At 34.8% G+C, this 12,089-nt stretch overlaps 1 protein-coding gene and 1 pseudogene across 5 annotated transcripts in view; both read left to right on the forward strand.

The window, feature by feature from the left end:
• LRRC7 (leucine rich repeat containing 7) overlaps positions 1-12,089 on the forward strand; it is a 494,934-nt gene that overhangs the window by 162,357 nt on the left and 320,488 nt on the right. The gene's annotated exons all lie outside the window — the stretch shown is intronic.
• LOC138389596 (large ribosomal subunit protein uL30-like) lies at positions 1,692-2,295 on the forward strand (annotated as a pseudogene).

Raw genomic sequence — 12,089 nt, forward strand, 5'->3', positions numbered from 1 at the left:
GTGCCGTAAGAAAGTCAGATTTGGGGAAGAAAATAATGAGAGCATGTGTTAAACATTGTTGTAAGTTTAAAGGAAAATTAAAACAGTAATGAATAAGAGTCTGTACAGAGGGAGAAATTCATTGAGGACAACAATTTTGTGAGACTTAACTGAAATATAAACTTTTAACAAGAAAAAATCTTTTCTCTGTTACTCTGATATTGAGATTGTATGATTGTATATATTTACTATACTTCTTTTTAAAAGCAGAAAATTTCTAAAAAATGATAAAATACCCTTCAATTACTATGTCCTACCCAATTAAATCTATTATAATCTCTACAAAACAGCCCACCAATACTCGTGATAACTCTGAGACAAGCAAAAAAAATATTATACTAAATATATTCCCTTTACTATGGTCGGGGAAAATACATTTTTAAAATATAAATGAAATACTTAATCTACGAAGATAAAGAGATGGCTGAATTATCTAGCATAATCACTTATTCCAAAGTGTACATGTTTTCTCCTGTTCCAATACAGCATGCTCTCAACACATGCATTTATACACACACAAGCACAGTGCATATAAACTCATTTAATAATTTTTTTTCTACTATTCTTAAAAACTAAGTAGATGGCCCAGGAGAATGATGAAATTATGTTACTTGTCTGCTCAGATTAGATTCGGCTTTTGGTTCAGAGCCAGTCTAGGAAAATAGTTGTTGCTACTTAATGAGAAACCAGGTGTATTTTGTCTCCTTTAATGTTCATTTCTGTACCTTGTTTTGTTCTCCATATGTCTAGAAAATGTGAAATAGAAAGAAGATTTTCCCTGATTACATCCACATGTTAATCTCAGTACAATTGCCGGAGATGGATTGAGTTCTAACTGGGTTCATGAAAAAAGTAAAACAATTGAATTTATATTACTAAAAGAATTATTTGGTCTGTGGCATTCTGTGTCAGTAAGAAACATAAATATTTTTGATCTAAGGCTTAGTGCAAAATTCCGAGCTCACTCAATAGAAACATTTCCATCTGAAAAGGGTGCATTAGAGACGATGGAAAACAAAACCTTACTAATATTTTTCTCCCCATTTATTCATGCTATTGTAAATACACTTACCTGAAAACACACAACCAAATGAGAGATGACATGGTAAAATGCTATAAATTCTATTTGTCTTCCATATATAAAGATGCACCCTTTATTTGATCATTTACATGATTCCCTTATAATGGATCCACCTGCTCAAAAGCCATGGCCAGTAGGAAACTTCCAAAAATGTCTGGATTATTCACACACTGTGCTGGGACTATACCTGAGAATTATCCTACTTATCAAAATGAGACTGTTCCTATAACTAAAATAGGAAGTTATGGGATTAGCAGATGATCTTGTTCAGCAGGTGAGAAGGGTATTCCCAGAAATGATATTTAAAGGCAGTAATTGGTGAAAATAAAGTGTTTCTTATTTGTACTCCACTGAGTTCATCAATAAACTGATTTTATAAGCATAATCAAAGGCAGAACAAATAAAGAGATAGATTTAAAGCAGCTTAGCTCTTTTCTGGCTGGAATCACAGAGAGTGTCAAAGAGAAGAAAAAGAAGGTTCCTGCTGTGCCAGAAACCCTTAAGAAAAAGCAAAGGAATTTCGCATAGCTGAATGAAGATCAAATGCCTGAGAAAGAAGTTTGCCCAAAAGATGTGTCGAAAGGCAAGGAGGAAGCTTATCTGTGAAAAAGCTAAGCATTATAGGAATATAGGCAGATGTACAGAACTGAGATGCAAATGGCTAGGATGGCAAGAAAAGCTGGCAACTTCTATGTACCTGTACCTACCCTATAGATTGTCATTTGTCATAAGGATCAGAGTCATCAGTGGTGTGAGCCCAAAGGTCTGACAGATGTTGGAGCGTCTTTGCCTTCACCAGATCTTCAATGGATCCTTTGCTAAGCTCAGCAAGGCTCCAACTAACATGCTGAGGACTGTGGAACCATGTATTGCATGGGGGTGCCCAAACGTAAAGTCAGTAAATGAACTAATCTGTAAGCGTGGTTATGGCAAAATCAAGAAGAAGGAATTGTGTTGATAGATAATACTTTGCTCAATCTCCTGGTAAATATGGCATCATCTGCATGGAGGATCTGATTCATGAGATCTATGCTGTTGAAAATGCTTCAAAGAAGCAAATTACTTCCTGTGGCCCTTCAAGTGGAATGAAGAAAAAGACAACCCACTTTGTAGAAGGTGGAGATGCTGGCAACAGGGAAGACCAGATCAACAGGCTTTTTAGAAGAATGAACTAAAGTATCTACCATGATTATTTCTGTAATCTGGTTAGTGAATAAACAGTGACTGCTTTCAAATTGGAATAAAATTTAAAAAATAAAAAAACAGCTTAAATTACACTTGGCTCCACCAAACTAACAAAAATTGAAAATAAACTGATAATATCAGCTGGCAATGGTAAAAGAAAATGAACATTCACATACAATACTCCAGGAATATCAATTGTAAAATAATTGAGCAGTTTTGCAGTATTTACCAAGAAGCATGAAAGTGTTGAAATGATTTTTTACCTAGTAAATGCACAAGAGTTTATATTTAAGGTTGTTTATCAAAGTCTTAATCATAATTTAAAAAAATGGTAAATGTATATAAATTCCTAGTATGGGAAGAAAACTGGCCAAATAAATTAGTAGACATATTCACAGCAGAATATTTCATAGTCTTCAAAAAATATTTTTCAAGGAATATTTAATGATATGAGAAAATGTTCACAGTATAATGCTAAATTAAAAAGCATGACACAAGACAATACATTTAATCTTAATGATATGCATGTGTATTAGGGGATGTGTGTGTATTTGGAGTGCAACCTCAGAGTGCAATGATAGGAAATATATCACTGTGGTACTAGTGCTTTATTTCCAGATGACAAGAGTATTGTGAATTTCTTCTCTTAGTTGTACTTTTCTATATTTTTCAAATGCTTAATAATTAACATGTATTACTTTTATATTCTGAAAAAATAACAAATAGAATTTTAAATAGTGAAAGTCTGATTAAGCTGAATTATGTGACCAAAATGTCTAAATAGTTCTTTCATTACTCCTATTTCTTGTCTCTGTGCCAATAATGTTCATTAGTAAAGTATCACCCAGATATATTTCACATGATCTAGTGGTTAATAGTGTACTTTCTAAGGTAATATAATTTCTATTTTTATCCTCTCTCGAAAGTTCTTGAATTTACTTCCGTGATGACTTTAGGATATCCACATTCACGTACAGTGTCCTCTCTTTTCCATTAGAACTACTTCTCCTGAATGAGAAACACCCATCATTTCCATATGAAGTCATCATATCACTTTTGCAAGACACTTCTGAAATCTTTATCTAACTCTTTGGATCAAATTTTTAGGTTCAAGTAGTTTATTAGAGTCACTATGTGTGGTTGCTTAAAGATACTGGTAGTCATTTTTTTTCCTGGCTGTTTATTCCTGAAAAAGTGTGGGTACCCAATTGGCTTTATTCCCTCTGTGATGTCATGTATGTTCTTCAGAGTGTCTAGTTTTATACCCTTATTGGGCATTTTTTACCTGCATCTAAAATTATAGTTTTAAATCCTCTTCTACATGTTGGTGAGTTTAAGTTCAAACAAAATTTTCATCTTTGCTTCACTTGTTTATGTATTAATGTGTACAAAAGAGAATTTGATTGAGAACATATTGTGTGTCTGCCATGTAATCTCTGTCATGTATTTGGGGTATAAATAAAACACAGTCCATTTTTTTTTTACAAATAATAGTCTAATGAAGAGCTCATGCTACCTCAAGAGATTGGTAAGGAAACGACTGTAATAAATCTGTGCCAGAGTTGGGTCCTAAGTTTTATAGATGTCAGAGAAGAGCCACCTAACCTTTGTCTGGAAGCTAAAGACAGGTTATATGAGTTTTCTAGGGCTGCCATAACAAAATACCACAGACTGGTGGCTTAAACAGCAGAAATTCGTTGTCTCATAGATCTGGAGGCTAAAAGGCCCAAATCAAGATGTGATCACTTCCAGTTCCTTTTGAGGGCTGAGAGGGAAGGGTCTGTTGTTACAGGACTCTCTCCTTGGCTTGTAGAGGGCAGTTGTCTCCCTGTATCTCTTCGCATCATCTTCCTTCTGGGCACATCTGTCTTTTCCCAGGCCTTCTTTTTATAAGGACACCAGTTATACTGCAGTATACTCCAGAGTGACCTCATCTTAACTAATTACAGCTGCAACTACTCTATTTCCAAATAAGGTCACTTTCTAAGGTACTGGGGTTAGGACGTAGCACACGAAGTTCGGGGGACACCATTCAACCTATAACAGGGATAGAGGAAAAATTTTCTATGAGGCTCATCCTTGAATTTAGTTGAAGATGATGAGGAAAGGAAAGGTGAGCAGGCAAGATAGTTCAGGAGAAGAAACAGGAACTACAAAGGAACACAGGCATGGAAGATAAGGCGCTTGTGTGGGTGTGGTCCCAGAGGAGAGTGGAGTCTTGGCAGAGGCTTGTGTGCCAGCTCAGCAGTGTGGGATTGATAGTGAAGATAGCATAAAGCCAGTGAAGAATTTTATGTACAGTCGGATTTGGATTTTAGAAATGCTTAGTCTGGTAGCAACGTGAGTTTTGTGAAGTACATTCTGTCCACCAGCAGGACTCCATTCTTTGAGCATGCTCTTTTCATTCTACAAGCTCATCTGCCTTCTTTAAGCCTTTTCCAATACACTTTGCAAAACTTAATGCCCTCAAGTTTTGTTACCTTTCACTATCTTCTAAATAATATAATTCAGTAACAATTCAATTTCGTTTCAGTAAGAAATGAACAAATTTTATTTATAGCATTTATTACTTATAAAATGAATCAAGATAAGTATTTAAATATTCAGAATGTAGTAAACTGTTTGAAATTGTACTTTTGATCCTATATCACAGACTATGAAAAAAATTCAGAATTGTAACAAAATCATTCAGTTTTAAAACGAGCCTGTGATTCTGCCATTTCATGCTTTCATGAACCTTTCATTTAACAATTGTTAAATTTGCAAATGCATTCTCACATGCCTTTAACTTCCTTGCTGAAAGATTCTTAAATTAATTCTTCTTTTATTTGAACTCTTCTTTCAGCCTGAGGGTGACATCGAGCAGGCTTGTATGTTTCATGAATCTCTTAAAATCTTTCCAATTATAAAGTAACTGCCTAGATTTATACCCAAAGCAACTTAGTTGATTAAAAGATTATCACTACAAACCCTGTTTATTTAGTTCAGTCTCAAAATTGCAGCATTTGTTCTAAGTATCCTGCAGGCACAAGTACAGCTATCATCAGCAGTAGGTAAAATATTAATAAACATAGATAATATCAGAAGTTATCCATACTTATGATAGAAGAATGAGCATAAAGCAGCATGAAATGTCATTTCAAAATGCTTTCTTTAAGTTGTTTAAATCAGATTGAAAAGATGGGTCTTTCATCATATCTTGTGCAGGGCACCGTATTGACATTGTCACATCACAAAAGACAAAGAATCTCTTGAGATGACACAACTACCTGGAAAATGCTCTAGTATCTACTAAAGCTCCTACTCAAATCTTTGGAAGAAGGTATGGAGTAAGGTGCTTCAAATAAAGTGGACTTTGTACAAAAATAAATATTAATCATCTATATACCCAGATTTTCATTAAATAAAATACTTGATTAGACCACATCTAAATGTACTATACACATCCCTGCCTTCTCAATAGATCATGCTGTATCATTGATCTTTGTCTTTATAACTCTCTCATCATTAAGAACACAAATCTTTTTATACTACAGTATAAAAATTTCTTGGGAGATATAAAGGTTTGAGAACGCCATCTGAGTAATTTATTCAAGGATCACATGAGTGATTACACTGAGGTTCCCCCCAAACTTGAGATTCTATCAGTTAAATAGCCTCTCTCTGACTGCTTCTGCTCCATTCTTTTATTGTGTCTCTATATAAACAAACCTTCAGATATTAGTCCAAAAGTTTTTACTTTAGGTTATCACCTTATGAAAATTAGATCTTTGAGAGTGTCCTACTGATCATAAATTTGGTTCTTCTTACTGCTCTTGGCTCTGTTTCCCACTTGCCTGGAAGCCAAACTCTTCAATAAACATACCTAGAACAATTCATTACTGAATTAGAACTTTTCCCTGAACTTTGGCTGCTTTTGATCTGATGCTAAAATTTGCTTTGCACTGTCCTTACAGCTGTATTTGCATATTTAAATAAGTCAGTAGACAAAAATTCCAAGAGAAGATATGTGGACAGAGGACAGAAGTACTAAAGTATAATTGTTCACCTATGAGATACAATAAGGAGAGATCATTACACATTCTATACATGTATCTAAATATCACATGTGCCCCATAAATATGTACAACGATTATGTATCAATAATATTTATTTTAAATTTTTTAATTAAAAAAATTATTTAGGAAACACTGGTTGGAATGAAGACAAACATAGAGGTTTTTTTAATTGCAAGACCTCTGTCATAGTTCATTTGTGCTGTTGTAACAAAATACCACACACTGATTAATTTATAAATAATAGAAATTTATTTCTCACAGTTTTGAGGTTGGGAGTCCATGATCAAGGTGCTGGCAGGTTCGGTGTCTGGTGAAAGCCCAGTCTTCACTTCCAAGATGGTGTCTTGGTGCTGTGTGCTCTGGAGGGGACTAACACTGTGTCCTCACATGGTGAGGGGACAGAATGACAAAAAGGGACTGAGCTAGTTCCCTCCAGCCCTTTTATAAGTCATTAATCCATTCATGAAGATGGAGTCCTCATGACTTAATCACTTCTCAAAAGGTCCCACCTCCTAATACCACCACATGGGGATTAAGTTTTAACATGAATTTTAGAGTGGACACAAACATTCAAACCATAGCAACATCTCTGAGTCACTAATATGCTAATACACACTGCTTATTTCTAAGAAGAAGAGATAACCCAGGAGTGTGGGCTGGGAAATACTGCTGTTGAAAATGTAGACTCAGTGAAGCTTTTAGAACTGGGAAATGGACATGCATTTTAGGAGATTAATCAATTTATTAAATGTATGTATCAATATATAAAAAAGAGAAAACTCTAATATTCTCTTTTATATATATTATTGTAATTTGCAAATATAGATTTATTTAAATGACTTTTTATTTGATATTGATACTTACAACCCTGTAATTTATTAAAGCAGGGACCATAACTCTTTTACTCATTGGTGCTTTCCAGCGTATAACCCTGTACCTAGCACATAATAGATAGTCAATAAATATTTGCTGGCTAAAAGATTGTATAGAAAACGTCTAGGAACATTGAGCTTTTGTACAGTATTCCTTTTGGCAGTGCTACTCAGAGATGGTAAAGGTCTGAACTAGATTGACTGAATGGTGAAGAAAGGAAAAAAAAGACATAAAATATTTAATATAGAAGGAAAGGAAGCAGCAGATGACTCAAGGTAGAAAATTAAGAGATTTAAAGCACTATTAATTAAAACGAGATATCAAGAAGGAAAGCACAGTGCCTGGTAAGGAGTAGGAGCTTAGTATATTTTCAAGTTCTGCTTGGACAAGTGGAGTTTCATTTAAATTTGGCAGTTCATTAAGCAATAAGAAGCCAAAGTCAGGAATGATGGTTTAAATCAGGAATCATTCATAGAAAGAAGCTCTTTGAAGTCAATAGATGAAAATTCCTGGGCATACTGTGTAGCGAGAGAACAGAAGCATTGCTCTTCTTAAAGAGAGTAACTTGTCTAAAGAAGAACTTAGAAAAATTTAATAAGCTCCCTCTTGGTATTAAGCACTATGAGTTCTTTCTTGTTTTCTTGTTTTGATTGCTGATACGATAACATTAGCATTAAATACCACAAGGAGGTTTGTCTCAATAACAGTCCATTGATCCTGGTGAAGACAAACTGGGTTCCTTATATTGATCACAAATCAAATCATGTACAGCAATTGAAGATTTTCAGATATTGTGATAAGATGAAAACAAACCCATGAAATCTGAGTAGTTCTGAAATGCAGTCATTTCAACAGTCAACAAACAAACAAAGAAGAAAGCCTCAGAGGCTCCACTTGGAGTCCCAGAATCATGACATATATTGTCTAGGTAAGAGGGCTTCAGAGATGTACTTGAAGTTCCATAATGGTTTTAAAGATGCTTTTTGAAATACAATGTGGAGCAAGTTTGGCAGGTTTCCATATCAGTATAGCACATTTAGTGAGGAAAAAGGCTTCTCAGTGAATAAATTAGAAACATTTGTTATTTAAAAAATGCAAGACTGTGCCAAGTATGAGGACAGCCAGAATATTTGTCACAAGAAGTCTTGAAAAGATTGGGCTTTCCTTTATCCTGTTATCTTTCCAGGTATAGAATATTAGGCAAGTAGAACATGGGTGGACATTGATCTAAACTTCTAGAGAATGCAAAGGTATTGAAAGCTGAGTGTTTAGATATTTTTGTTGGTGTTGTTTGAGTGAAATCCTGCAGGCATAATTCTCAAGTAGTTGAAATTCTCTTTGGTTTAAATTATTAGCAGGGAAGGATTTGAAGAATATAGTAAGACAAGTCTTCCATAACTTCATCCAGGTTAGGCCAGGCTAGCAAGCACTACCACTCAAATGCATTTGACTCCGTGGGAGAGTATTGAAAGGGAGACTATTGACTGCACACTGTAGTTGTAGAAAAAGAAAATTTCCCCTTAGGTGTTCAGTTTAGATTCAAAAGAGAAGGGAATCTATGTAGTGTTATGAGAATCCAGAAAAGGATGCTCTATCTTTGATTTCAAGAAATTTACTGGAAGGGCCTTAAGAGAAAGAGATAAATACCTGTTTTCCTTTTGCCTTTTTCAACCCTTTTGAAAACTGAGAATCTAAGAATTCCTCTTTTGGATGTGTGTGGATATGTGATAACACAAGAAATGAGATTGCTAGCAAGTCAAGTCCAAACAATGGGTATGAAGCTAAATATCTCTGATGTATACTGGGCAGTGGCCATGTTTCAGAAGAAAGCACACATTTACTTCTATCATATGGGTAATGTATTTGTGCTTTCTTGGGTACTGTGCTCTACTCAGTTTCTGAAATACTTTCTCTATTCTACCATACTGTATTCCCATCCTTTTGACATTCAAAAAATTCTTTAAGACTGATCACTGGATAAGACAACAATATTATTTCCTTTATAGCTACCTCCTCATCCTGTTTTGTACCTGTAAAGTATTGAAAGCACAAATCACTGTCAAATGAGTATGTATGTATGAGAGAGAGAGAGAGGAAAAAGAAAGAGAGAGAGAGAACTACTAGTAAATTCACATCTTTGTAAATTCTTATATGCTGATCTATATACATCATCAAGGTAATACAAGGTCTGCTAATGGAAAAAAAAATCAATGGCTTTGGGGTAAGGAGGCATGGAATCCAAGGCCAGGTCCACTAATTATTCTGTGTTTGACCTGAGGCACATTACAGACTCACTAAACCTTAATTAGTTTATCATCAAAATGTGGCAAATAATATATAAACTGTCTATTTCTCATGAAACAAACAAGGTAATAGATTGTAAAAGGGCTTGAAATTTTGCAGAGATTATAGAAATAAAAGTAATCACAATCATCTTTAGCTCCCATATTCATTTGCTTACATAGTTAATATTTTAATGCATCTTTTCAAACTAGATACTAAACAAGTTACCAGAAATGTACATTGTGAACAGGCTGGACATGGTCTCTATCTTCACAGACCTTTCAATTTAGTAAACATGACTGATATTGAATAAGTAATTAAAACATGATCAAAGTGAATTGCAGCATATGGTTGTGATGTACCATATAATTTCCAAGAATTATAACTTACCTTGGTGAATAGTAAGAAGATATTCTCTCTATTTAATTTGAATGTTTTTAAAAGGCAAGGTGAATATACCCTTTTGCTCTATGCAGAAGCAACCACAGTTCTGAAGACTCTAGTATAAGAGATACCATGTAATCTTAGAAATGCAAAAGAAGCCATGAGTACAACAAGCACAGAAAGCAATGAGAAGAATGGTACCTGGCCAGGCTGGGCAGGGGCCTGAGTGTGAGTGTAGAAGGCAAGAGTCAGACAATGGGACCATATCACACTTGTTAGGTCATACTAAAAGTTTTGGACTTTGCCTTGAGGACAGAGAGGAATCATTGAAGTATTTGCAGCAAGAGGGTGATATAATATATTTGTGTTTTCAAAAGTTCATCCAGCTGCACCATGAAGGGAGAACAATAAAAAGATAGACACGGGAATAAATGTAAGAGATAATAGATTGAAGTAGATCAATGGGCAGTTGAGATGAAGAAAAACAGGCTTGACTCAGGAAATATGTAAGTTATGTGTGGTTAAGACTTGGTGATTGTTAAATACGGAAAGTGAGAGAATTGGAGGAATCAAAAATGATGCCAAGATTTCTGTCTTGAGAAAGTAGGTGAATGATATTGCTGTTCCCTGAGATTGGGAACACAGTAGGAGCACGTTTGCGTAGAATGGAAATTGCTAACACTTAGTGTACTCTTAAAATTTGAAGATGCAATTTTCAGTGTTTTGTGTGTACTTTATTATTTTACAGATGAAGAAATTGATAGAGGTAAAATAATGTGCCCCGGGTCATACAGCCAGGCAGTTGGCTCCAGAGTCCAAGCTCTTGACAATGATGATGTGCTACCTACCTCTCAAGAGCATCACTTCAATTATGAACATGCTATGTTTGAGATGCCTATAAAACATAAAGTAGAAATGACGAGGGATATAAATCTGAGTTAGACATAAAAATTTTTTGCAGCCATCCACTTACCATTTAACTTATGTTAAATGAAGTGAGAGTTGGGAAAGGTGAAAAAGATTATAAAGAAAAAGAGCACACAATTAGAAGAGCAACAGGCCTAGGGGAAAACTCTAACACTGTAAATCTCAGTGTCTGGGTGGAGAAAGTGACACCTCCTCAAAATACTGAAAGGGAGGAACCAAAGCGGAAAGATAAATGTCAGCAGAGTATGATGTCAGGGGAGCCAAAGAAAAGAGTGTTTCCAAAAGGAGGATGTAGTTCTGTGCCCAGGACTATGCAGAACTACTTGCTCATAGGTCAACTAAAAAGGGATTAAAAGGATGAGTGGGATTAAAATAAAAGCTTTCTTTAAACATGGAAGTTAATCTCCCACCTTCCTGATTTACCTATTCTTATAATCAAGACTTCACTAAGCTAAAAGGAATTTTAAAATATATATACTTGCAAGGATAGAGAAAATAGAAGAGAAGACATAGGCAGATAAGGAACTTCAGCGAAAATTTAGAAGACAGGGAAAGAAGATGCAGTTTATATACATACACGTTGCAAAGTATATGCTACATTAGCTACACTGTAGCTATAATTGTAGCTACATTGTAAAGTAGCTAAAAGAGATATGAAAATTGATTTACACCACAGACCTCTGTAGAATCTTGGAGACATCAGGTACCAGGCAAGAAACTGAACAGACTTGGTGTTAATACTACAAAAATTGAAAGTCTTCATATATATGGTAACATGGCTGTACACCAGGCTGAAGATCAGAATATTCTTCTCCAGAATATTCTTTGGCTTGTTGCCAGATCGTCTTGCAATAAAACATACCATGTATGCAAAGCTTCCAATTAGCATTTAAGAGCATCACTCTTCAATATTGGAGGACAATCTGGGATCACCAGATATTTGAGGAAAACCTCTACCATGAAAGATGAAGATCAAAAGAAACAAACAGAAAATAGAACTCAAAAATAACACAGCGACCAGGGGAGAAAAGACCAAAAGTCTACATTTAATATCTTCTGAGAGAAAGGAAAATGATATGCAACCTGAAACACAAATAGGATATTATAAAAAAGAATATTCAGGAAACAACACATAACTCTTGCAAGTAAAAATATTCTATTACATAAAAGATAATTTAGTACATGGATTAATAAGATAAAGTTGAGAAAATCTCCCAGAATATAGAATAAAAGGACAAAAACATGGAATTTCTATGAGA

This window comes from Eulemur rufifrons, chromosome 8, assembly GCF_041146395.1.
Source record: "Eulemur rufifrons isolate Redbay chromosome 8, OSU_ERuf_1, whole genome shotgun sequence".
Taxonomy (NCBI): Eukaryota; Metazoa; Chordata; class Mammalia; order Primates; family Lemuridae; genus Eulemur; species Eulemur rufifrons.